Here is an 11,829-nt window from a genome sequence, read left to right as displayed (position 1 = left end):
TGTAATCATAGAACTGTCACATTTAAGGATTTGGAGCAGTAAAAATTGCCAAAAAGTGAAAATGATCATAGGCAATATAAATCAGTTTACCAGATAGAAGGATTGTGTCCCACAACCCCAGCTTAGCTGTTTATCTGCTGATGCTGGGCTTTGATGTAAAATGTAATGGAAAAAGAAAGAAAATTAAAGAGAAAGAGAAAATATGTATACCAAGTACGGTTCTTTTTTAAACAGCCTGATGGAGTTAAAACTAGTTCTATTAATAAAAGAGAACACACATTTTGCTTTATAGTAATCTCTTTATAATAATCTCAACACGAATGAATAATAATAACCACCACCCTATACTAATATTCAGAACTTTAATTTCCAGAATCATTTATCAAAAATGAGCAATCATTTGCTGCAGCTCTGTGATCTTGTAGTACCTAAGATTTGCTTCCTGATGACAGAAGTGTAAAATGCACTTTCAGACTAAACATGATGATTCAATGCGATACAGCAGCAGAACTGAACAGATTCTCTTAACTATGAGACTGAGATGTTGAAAGCTAAAGATTCAGGATGCATGTATATATGTAAAACTTGCATGCATAATATCATAGCAATGGCTTTGAAGAAAAGACTGTCCTGCCCTCACGCCAGAGTTAGACTAGGCAGGCTGCACGCCACAATCCTCTGTATAGTTTTTTACATTTCATTATCTCTCTGGATCAGTCAACAGTAATATAAATTAGCTCACAAAATTGACATGGATGATGATATATCTTGCATGTCAAAAATGTTGTGACAAAAAGAACAAAAGTCTTCACAGGCTGGAAAGCTTTTTTTAAAAAAGAAAACAATTTCAACAACTTTGATTAAAATGTCTAAAAAAGATAAATAGTTACAGATACCTGGTAATTATTCTTCTCAAGATAAAAAGGAAAGCTTGCTTCTCTGAAGATTTAGCTGTTAACTGGCAAAGATGCGAACAAGAATTTAAAATAATCTTTGTCAGTTTACTAATCATATCCTTCCAGAGAAAATTTCTCCTGATGTTGATGAATTGGAGGATAACTTTTAGTATTCAATTACTTTCTAGAATTTGTCTTGGAGGTCATTTGACAGGAATATGTACTGAAAACAAGAGCTTATGTGCTTGCTTCGGCAGCACATATACTAAAATTGGAACGATACAGAGAAGATTAGCATGGCCCCAGCACAAGGATGACACGCAAATTCGTGAAGTGTTCCATATTTTTCCCTCAGTTATTCCTGTTAGGTATAACTATCGATTGTACTGTTATAGAGACTAACTTGATTTTGTATTTAATAACAGCAGCAAGACTGTTGGTGATGCAATACTGGAAGAAGGAAGATTTGCCTACTATTCAAGAATGGGCATTAAAAGTTACAAACTTAGCAGAGATGGCTAAAATATCAGCATATCTCAAGGACCACTCAAATGAGAAATATAAACTGGAGTGGAGAAGATGGATTGACTATATTAAAAATAAATACGAGACTAAGAAATTCCAGATAGTTTATGACTGAAGAAGCAAGGAATGATATAATCTGTTTAGAGTTAGCCTAACAAAAGAGGAGTTAAAGCTCAAATGAAAGATGATACTAACTTTTTTTAAAGTTTATTTTAGAACATCTTTGTTAAAGATTTATAACCTGTATTTGTTCTGGGAAGTTGTTGGGGGGGTTGGGTTCGGGTGGGGAGGGTGGGGGAGGGCAGGTAAATATTTATAAAAGCCCCTTTTTCAAAAAATTTCAATAAAAAAGAAGATATTGGGGGAAAAAACCCAAGAGCTTATGTGAGCTGTTTTGTATATTCAGTGTAAACAGATATAAGGTGTGCCCCCACAAAGAGCGTGGAAGTGATTTCCACTTCTGATGAACACCCAATGAAGGTGTTCTCACAAAGTGTTCTTTAGTTTTTGAAAGTCATATCTGATAACTTTGGGATAGAGGAGAAATTATATTTATTGTAACACAGGGACGTGCAGTCACTAAAGGCAGGGGAGGCATGGCCTCACCAGTCAAGAGGAAAAGGAAAGAATTTTAAAGAATTTTTTAAAAATAATTAAAGCCAAGGTAGTTGCTGCCAGATTCCAAGTCACAGTGACTTGGATTCTGCTTAGTGTTAACTATAGGAGGAGGCGAGAGAACTATGGGCCTCCTGTGCATAAGCAATTTTTCTCCTTTTAAGAGTTAAGCAAGGGTTAAAAAGTGAAAAATTTCATATGCAAAGGAGGCACGTGTTCTCTCGCCTCCTATAGAGAGCATTTTTAGAGGCTTTTTAGAGTTCTCTGGGAGCAACTAGCTCAGTCTGACTCAGAGCTCTGGCCTTTCATGAGAGCAAGCAAAAGCAGAATTGAAATCCTCTCTGAAACAGTTGGAAAAGGTGTGTGTGTGGGGAGGGGGGAGGAATTCAAAAAGTTTGATTGCATGCAGAACCACACACACACACAAACACACACAGAAACACACAGAGCTGGATAAAAGTATATAAGCCCAGCTTCACTGATTACAAGTTTGAAAAGGCAATGTGATTCACCTGCAATCAAAGGCTCCGATCGGAAGGCAGCAGGGGAAGGGGGGGGTATGGCAGAAGAGCTGCTTTCAAGCCTTCGGAAAATATATCCAATCCAACTTCTGTGTTTGTGTTTGTTTGAGAGTGAGTGAGTGAGAGAGGGATCCAACTTCTCTGTGTGCGTGTGTCTGTTTGAGAGACGGAGGAGGGAGGGAGAGAGGGAGGAAGGAGGGGGAGGGAGAAGAAAAAGAATGGGAAAACCTATTTTGCAAGGGGGGGAAATGCTGTCTCTTTAAATTGGAACTGAGCATGCCTGGCTGTGGAATTCTGGGAGTTGAAGTCCACAAGTCTAAAAAGCTGCCTCACCAGCCATAAAGTTCACCGCATGTCACTGTTGTAACACTCAAACTCAGTTTCTCATCTGAATGGTTTTTCTTGGAGTTGAGGTTCTCACCAATTGGTTTATAATGAAATCATCTTTCTTTCTTTCTTTCTTTCTTTCTTTCTTTCTTTCTTTCTTTCTTTCTTTCTTTCTTTCTTTCTTTCTTCTTTCCATGTCCACCAAAATATCTATTTTGTGGAAGTCTCCCTTCCAATATCAAAATTTTAGACATACAGTTTGACCCTAAAATATGGGGAACTCCAAATATTTTTCAGGACTTTGTTTAATGAAATGCTCACGTTCTTAGAGGTTGTACCACAATAAATACATTTATCTTTAAGTTACCAAGTTTGAATACTTTCAGTGTTTGATACTAGAATAAGAGTAATCTTCCTGTCAATAAACCTCCTAGATCAGTGATGGCAAACCTTTTTTGGCTGCTGTGCCAAAAGTGGGGGGAAGACAGTGGGATCATGTGCCAGCATGCCACATACATAATGCTATGTGCCCCCCCAGCATGTGCACAATCAGAGATACCCCTCCCCCCCCCGCTTTGGCCGTGTTTTTTTCGCCTTCCCTAGGCTCCAAAGGCTTTCTAGGAGCCTGGGGAGAGCAAAAACAGCCTCCCACCCCAGACACCATCTGGAGGCCTCAGGAGCTTCCCTGAAGCCTCCGAAGGGCAAAAAACAGACCTACGGGGAACACGGAAGTTCAGGAATGGTGACTTCTGTTTCATCCGTAGGGCCGATTTTTGACATCTGGAACCTTCAGCTTTCCTGAAGGTTCCAGAGGGCAAAAAATGGTCCTACGAGCAAACGGAAAGTTTGTTCCCAAAATTCCAGTTTGCCCGTAGGGCTGATTTATCGTGCTTTGGAAACTTCAGGGAAGCTTACGGAGGGCGAAAAAGGCCTAAAAGAAGGCTGAAGTCAGCTGGCCAGCGCGCACATGCACGTTGGCCAGCTGACAAGGCATCGCCTCATGTGCCATGACAAATGGCACCATTTGCCACCTGTGGCACACGTGCCATAGGTTCACCATCAAAGCCCTAGATTGCAGGTAGTTCTGGACTTCAGACTATTCATTTAATAATGGTTCAGAGTTACAAAGGCCTTGGAAAAAAATGATTTACAACCTGTATGCATACTTAATGACTGTCACATCATCCCCCTTATCACATCCACAGAATGCCACACTTGGCAGCCAGCTTGCATTTACAACAGCTGCAACATCCTGCATCACATGATCACAATCTGTAATCTTTTTTATGATTTCCAGCAAAACACTCACTGGGAAAACTGGATTTTTTTTAAAAAAAAAAAAAGGTCATATGATTCATTTAACAATTGCATGATTCACTTAAGGACTGCTGTAAAATTGTCATAAAATTAGGTCCAACTCAATTTACAACTGCAAAGACTTAGGATGGAAATTCTGTTCCCAACTGGGAATGTAAGTCAAGGACTACTATATACTCAGTCAGAATTCATGAAATCTTAATAGTCTTTCTTTCTTTCTTTCTTTCTTTCTTTCTTTCTTTCTTTCTTTCTTTCTTTCTTTCTTTCTTTCTTTCTTTCTTTTTCCTTTCTTTCTCTTCTTTCTTTCTTTCTTTCTTTCTTTTCTGATGTTGTATTAAAAGCTTGCATCTCTTTCCCATTTTGTGGGTTCTTTGAGAACATAAACCAGAATGTGTTGGCAAACACAGACACACAGACACACACACACACACACACATGAGCTATGAATTTCTGAGGCTGAAAACAAAGAGAAAAAGCTTAAGCTTTCCAGCTTCTGCACCATTAAGATATTGTATCGCATGCACATAGAGGTCATGATAAATAGTGAAATGATTCAGCAGAAGCCCTTCGGACCAATGTATTAATGCCCCTGGGATTCATAATTGTCCAAAACAGTGAACAGCCTGCTCATAAGGATAAGGCTAATAAGAATCAAGCAATTGATGTTGGGGGTATATCATTATATTTTCCTCATATCAACAGCCTATGTCTCCCCAGGCTCTAAAAGAGGCACTAAGCCAACTTTGCTGCATTGGGTTTGGGTAGTGGAACGCCGCTTCAATGCTTTGTATTTATAGTGCATATCCTCAGCTGCCTACTTTTAATTTGCCAAATATGTTATTACTCTCTTTGTCTACTTGTAATAACACAGGTGTAAATGTGTCAGAGGAAGCTTAAAAGGTGGGAAGAGATTCTGAATCATCCTGCTTACACACCTAAGTCCCCTGTGGAGTGGGAATGGAGAGGACACCCTATTTCCCTTTTTCCATGAGTGAGAGAGAGAAAATCTTCCTTGTTCTTCCTCTCCAATGTGTTCCAGTCTTCTTTGTCCAAGGCTTAAGCATTCAATAAAAGCCACAATGATGTTGCATGCACCAAATGCAATTGCATAAATTATATACATTAAATGAAATTTATGTCAGTCATTTCATTATACAAAAATGTTCAGTATATCATTCACACAATTTGCCTGATGACATGATGTACACAACATTTCTTGCTATCTTCCCCTGATTCTCCTGGAAATACCTATGGTGTGAATTTGGATGGTTTTGGAAACAAAAAGCCTACCATAGGTTTTCTCTTTCATGCTGTTTTCCTAAATAAAATGGTAAATATGGGCTAAATGTGTCATTTGGCTGGATGATATTAACTAAAGTGTTCTCATTAATGGCTCCACTTCAAAAAGGACTCTTCCATTGGACCATGTTCAGAGAAGAACTACCAAGATGGTGATGGATCTGGAAACCATGCCCTGTAAGAAGTGATTAAAGAATCCTTGTACATTCAACCTACGGATGTAATGACTGAGATGTGCAATGACACTGCAGACATTTAAATAACTAAATAAATGGACATTATGTGGTGTCTCCAGAGGTGATATTGTGCAGGTTCTGACCAGTTCTGGAGAACTGGTAGTGGAAATTTTGAGTAGTCTGAAGAACTGGTAATTACCACCTCTGACTGGCCTCACCCCCATCTCTTCTCTGGTTCCCGAGTCCCATTTGATCAGGAGGGAATGGGGATTTTGCAGAAACCTTCCCCTGGAGTGGGGAAGGAATGGAGATTTTACAGAATCCTTTCCCTGCCACGCCCACCAAGCCACACCTACAGAACTGGTAGTAAAAAAAAAATGAATCCCACCACTAGTTTTCTCTGAAGGCAGGACTATAAGCAGTGTGCTAAAGTGATGAAGGAACAGGTTAAGATTAAGACCATCAGAACAAAATTATTGCCAGTTTGAGTTGTCAGCCAATAAAAGAGACTGCTTCACTGTATTTATTCCCCTTTTCAATCCCTTTCAACTATGCTTATCTTCTTCGAGTCCAGCTTAGATGGGATGGATGGATAGATGGATGGATGATAGACAGAGATAGATAGATGGATGGATGGATAGATAGATGGATGGATGGATGGATGGATGGATGATTGATAGATGACAGATGAAAGATGAGAGAGAGTATAGTATAGTATAGTATAGTATAGTATAGTATAGTATAGTATAGTATAGTATAGTATAGTATAGTATAGTATAGTATAGTATAGTATAGTATAGTATACATTCATTTACCAACTTGGAGCCAGACTGTTTCACTATGTTTTGTCTGTAATGAAGTGACCTGTATGTTGGTTTCTCCTGAAGACAATGCATTTTCTGCGTTTCCTGTTTTTTAAAGCATATTCAGTAGCTTGAAATGATTGAAACAATCAAAGACCTTTCTATAATCATTGAAGCACACCCTGACTTCTTTCTGGCATTCTTTCTGGGATCTCTTTTTCCCTGTAGAGTTCTAATCTGCATTGGATGATCCTAAGCATTATTTCTTCCATGTTTTTCTCCAGTACTTTTTAATTTGCTATCACTGTGTCATATGCTAATGAATCCCACAAGTTAATTAGGTGCTTTCTTTGGTCTTTCTTAAATCTCTTCCACTCAGCTTCATTAGATGACTCCTGGTGTTTTGAGAAAGAGAGAGAGAGAGAGAACAAACCTTCTCCTTATTAAATTATTCAGCATGAGAAACTTTTTCAATCTATTGCAAATCACTTTGAAAGCTACCAACAGACCTTCATTTAACTTGCCCCAAGAACATATCTTGATCTACCTCTTCATCATTCCTAGTGCAGATTACACAAAGAAAGGGTGTCATTGTTGTTTTCACATTTTTTTTGCTATTCTTCTGTATTATGATCTGATATTAAAAGATAATTAAAATAATCTGAATGGGGCCAAGTATCTTTAGGGCAAGCGAATAGCTTCTGGGGAAGCAACAGGAGAACAAGAAATAATTGGATTTTAAAAACTTTTTAAAAAACTGTGTTTGTTAAAAAGCTATACCGGGTACGGGCTCTGGGAAGTCGGAAGGGGGGAAGGGAGGTGGGGTCATAGGGGGGAGGGGGGAGGGGGGAAATATAGTTTGTGCCAGTTTTTAAAACAACATGAATGCACTTGTATACTGTTGCCTTTTTTTTTTAATTTTAGTATAAAATAAGAAGCTGAATATATCAATGAATAGTAGAAATACACCGAAGTGAGGAGCAGAGGGAAAGAAGAGGGAGGGGCAGAGAGGGAGTGAGAGAGGAATGGAAGGAGGGTGAGATGGAAGGGAGGGGGAGAAAGGAGCGTTAGAGGGGGAGGGGAAGTAGGAGAGGGGAATGTTGGAGGGGAGAAAGGAAAGTTGGAGGGGGGAGAAAGAAAGGGTGTATGGAGGGTTGAAGCGCTATATTGGTTTTGTATTTTGGGGAATACAAGGAGGGTTGTGTTTATTGCTCAATGTTATATGGCCTCAATCATGCACAGTATATATGTGAATGTATGAAATGAAAATGAAAAATGAAATAAAACATTTGAACATAAAAAAACTTTAAAAAAACGTAATCTCTTTGGAAGATAATATTTCAAAATATACATCTTATTAAGATTCAGAAATACCTGAAAGTATAACAGGTTTTTTCTAAAGAAAATTAATCTACATTCCTTTTGTGCATTTTCCAGCTGAACCACAATTAGTAAATATTTTCAGAACCAATTTGTCATTTTCTGAAGAGAATATGTGTGATAGTTACCGAACTCTTTAGAGAATAGCATCATGCTCAAAAAATATTTTAATCAAGTTGGAATTATACTGCATATATAATTTCCATAAACTGCTTACACCGATGTAAGTATAAAATAGTGGATGAAGATTTTTAAAATGAAAGGATAAAATTAAAATGATCTCAGGCATGTTTCGGAGTACAAATCTCTGTCTTAGTAGAGAAGCTTTGGATTAGTGGTTTAACAAGCATCTATTATTTCTAGTTAAATAAAAGAGCTCCTGTCACAGTTGCAAAGATATAGAAATACATAAAAGCAAATGTAAAAGGAAAAATCAGGACGTTCCATGATAAAAGGAGGAACTCTTGCTTACTGGGATAACATATTCCTTGTATGTATAAAATAAAAGGGACACAGTGGCTCAGTGGCTAAGATGCTGAGCTTGTCAATCAGAAAGGTCAGCAGTTTGGTGGTTCGAATCCCTAGCACCATATGATGGAGTGAGTTCCCATTACTAGTCCCAGCTTCTGCCAACCTAGTAGTTTGAAAGCATGTAAAAATGCAAGCAGAAAAAAATAGGAACAACCTTTGGTGGGAAGGTAACAGAGTTTTTTGTGCCTTGCATTTAGTCATGCCAGTCACATGACCATGGAGATGTCTTTAGACAGTGCTGGTTCTTCAGCTTTGAAACAGAGATGAGCACTGCCCCCTAGAGTTGGGAACAACTAGCACAACGACTATGTGCGAGGGGAACCTTTACCTATATATAAAATCCCACAGAAACATAAATGAGGAAGGGTATTAAAACCCAATTTGATGTGCAAAAATGCTAGATTATTTGCACAAAGTCAAACACCACATGAACTGCCACAGTAAGGAGGAACTCACGGAGAGAGCCAACAGAGATACTTTCTCTGGAAAATTCAACTGAGGAGAGGGAAGAAGTAGAAGGAGGAAGAATTGAGTGAAAGACTGAAGTGGGGGGTGAGAGATGCTATTGATGGCTTCCTAAGTGCTGCTAACTGCCTACAGAACTGTGTGTAATTGGAATACCTCCGGTTGCTGACCTAGTTGAGGCATTTCCAAGGTTATATAATTAAGCCAGCTCCTCAGATAGTGACCTCACTAAAAAAAAAAAGAGGGAAAGTAAACAGGATATTGGCAGGGAAATATAGGTGGGGAAAATTGTAGGTGTTGGTCATCAGAGAAATTGGGAGATAGAGGACCTGCAAAAGGGATATGCAATATTTCTTCTCTTTTATGGAGATAACAAAAATGATACAAAGTAAAGCTTCAGACTGATTGCCTCATGGAACAGAAGATAAGAAGGTCAAGGAACTAAAATAGGCTTATGGAAAGCCATTAGCACCAGGAAGCCTCCCAGAAGATAAAAGAAAGTTAAGCAGATACAGAAGAGTACCAACAGGCCCTTGTGAAGAAGATCATTCTAACCTTGGAGCTTCAAAACAGATTCTAGAACAGTGATGGCAAACGTTTTTGTAAAGGTGTGCCAAAATTGTGTGTGCGCTATCGTGTGTATGTCCATGCCTACAATTCAATGCGCCCTGCCCACCTGCGAATGCATGCCCGGTTTCCTGCATGGGGGGGGTTAGGCCTCCCCAGGCTCTGGGGGCTTTCCTGAAGCCTGGGGGGGGTGAAAACCGCCTCTCCCGCCCCCCCGGAGACCCCCCCTAGAAGCCAGAAATGGATCGTTTCCAAACTTCCAGTTGGCCCATTGGGTCTATTTTTCTCCCTCCCCAGGCTCCAGAGGCTTTCCTGAAGCATGGGGGGAGAGAAAATGGCCTTCCCCCAACCCTCTGGAAGTGTGCTGGAGCTGACGGCTCGCGTGCCAGTAAATATGGCTCCGTGCCATAGGTTCGCCATCATGGTTCTAGAACATAGCTACTGATAATGTTTCTGAAGTCCTGGATGAAAAGCAGCTTTAAGAGCCACAGTCTTCTTAAATTGAAGAAAGAGAATGTTTCTGTCCTGAAGAGGAAGTGATTTTGTATATGTAATCAGAGGTTCTTTACTGAAAAGAACAGAAGCAAAAATCTGTTGGCTAAATTGCCTATCAGGAGAAGCGTACTGCTTTCCTGGAGCAAATATTAGAGCGATGACTGGCAACAACTAGGTCCATTGACAATTTCAATTTCATCTATATGGGAAACAAATGACCCAGCTGGAGGTGTTGCAATGGACTATAAAGAAAAGCGAAGGAGCTGAGGGCCCTTGAGGCATTTCTTCACTCCTTCATGTTGAGGAAATGGCCCAAGAAGAAAGCGAATAATATGGGAAGTAAACAACTGGCTACATTGGTGGTACCAAGAGGAACAGTTTGGAAAATGGACATATTTTCAAGGTGAGGCAAGACATTGGCTGTACCTCACAAGAATCTGGCATAGATGTGCATAGCAAACTGATGTTTTGTAAAAACAATGAAACAGAAGTTGTGTTCTCACAATGTAACTTCCCCCCTAATATATTTGCATGTGAGATGGAAGTACCATTGAAAGGAAGCTTACATTAAATTGGGTATTTTGTTGTTTGCCATTCCCTTTGCTCTCTTCTTCAGATGCTGATGAGAACTAGGGATAATGTGTTCCGAAGTCACCATAGAAGCCTGAACTAGAAGTTTCTAAAGAGAATTGAGGTAGGAGGATGCAAGCCCAGAAAACGGTGTGATTCCTGACTCAAAAAGGAGCTTGAATCCTAGATTCTAGACCACTTCCAGCCGTCATATTTTATAATTCTAAGTTTCTATTTTTATTTTTTAAAAAAAACTCATTCTGTTGTGACGATTTAGTTTAAAAAATAAGAAGTGAAAAACATTTAGGCTCTCTGGATATTTATGGGAATGTAGGGCAGCCCTTGGCTAAATTTCTTTCAACATTCTTTACTTTCTGCAAAAGATGCTAAAAAAACCAAAAAAAAAAACCTCAGTTCTATATACAGAAAAGATATTTGTGAAAGTTTAAGGAGTTAAACCATTTATTTTTATGGTGTAACTCCAAACGCCAACATCCTGTAGTGCTAAGTTTGTTAACATACCTATTTCTCATGAATGATTTTCTTTTTAGAAATATGTAGAGTTTCATTGTAGAATTCAATTTATCTATAACCACCTGTGCTTTAGCTTTCATTTAAATGCTAACTTTAGACCTTTATGAAAATTCATTGAACTTTGATCTATTTTTATGGATGTCTATAGAAAACAAACAGGAACCAATAATCCTTCTTTTTGGATTCATCGTTAAATTCTATTTATTCCTTTCAAATAGGAAACAGACCTGAAGAGTTATTGGAAGAGATGAGATATCATGAAAATGCAGGAGAAAATATATTCTCAAATTTCACAGAAAAAGATCTCATTGGCTTTTAGAATAAAATTAATGTTGGACATTTTTAAAAGATAATGTCAATGTGAATCGTTAATGTAGATACCAGATTGTTTTATTCTGTTGGCTCAAAAATAAATATGGACAGAATGCTGGAGAGTAAGAAGATTAAATCTAGGAAGGAAAGAGATTAGTCAAGACTATGAAAAATAAATACATGTCTGTAACAACAAAATAGATATATTAGTGGCCATTCCATTGGCAATGAATGGCTGTGAAAGCTGGACTTTAAGAAGAAATTAAAGAAAAATGTCATATATAAAATATGGATCTGGAATTAAGAGTTCTCCAGAATATTTTTTTTTGTTTGTCGTCTCCATAGAGACAATGAAAAAATATGTCTCATACCCTTGACATTTAAGGTGATGTAATAGAAAAAGAGAGAAGTAGAAGACAATCAATAATATTAAGAATATTACCTATTAAAGAGATTACTGCACAGTGCTGGGATGAATTACACATTGTTAGTTGCA

General features: G+C 38.4%; 1 non-coding gene across 1 annotated transcript; it reads left to right on the top strand.

The window, feature by feature from the left end:
• Positions 1-1,137: 1,137 nt before the first annotated feature.
• LOC148048079 (U6 spliceosomal RNA) lies at positions 1,138-1,244 on the top strand. Its single transcript, XR_015696195.1, has one exon. It is a non-coding gene; the product is annotated as a U6 spliceosomal RNA (small nuclear RNA).
• Positions 1,245-11,829: the final 10,585 nt, after the last annotated feature.

This window comes from Thamnophis sirtalis, unplaced genomic scaffold (assembly GCF_051295495.1).
Source record: "Thamnophis sirtalis isolate CommonGarterSnake01/CBP01778 unplaced genomic scaffold, rThaSir2_p1.2 scaffold_3, whole genome shotgun sequence".
Classification (NCBI taxonomy): Eukaryota; Metazoa; Chordata; class Lepidosauria; order Squamata; family Natricidae; genus Thamnophis; species Thamnophis sirtalis.
Note: the sequence above shows the minus strand (reverse complement) of the source record. Positions and strands in the feature narration are given on the sequence as shown.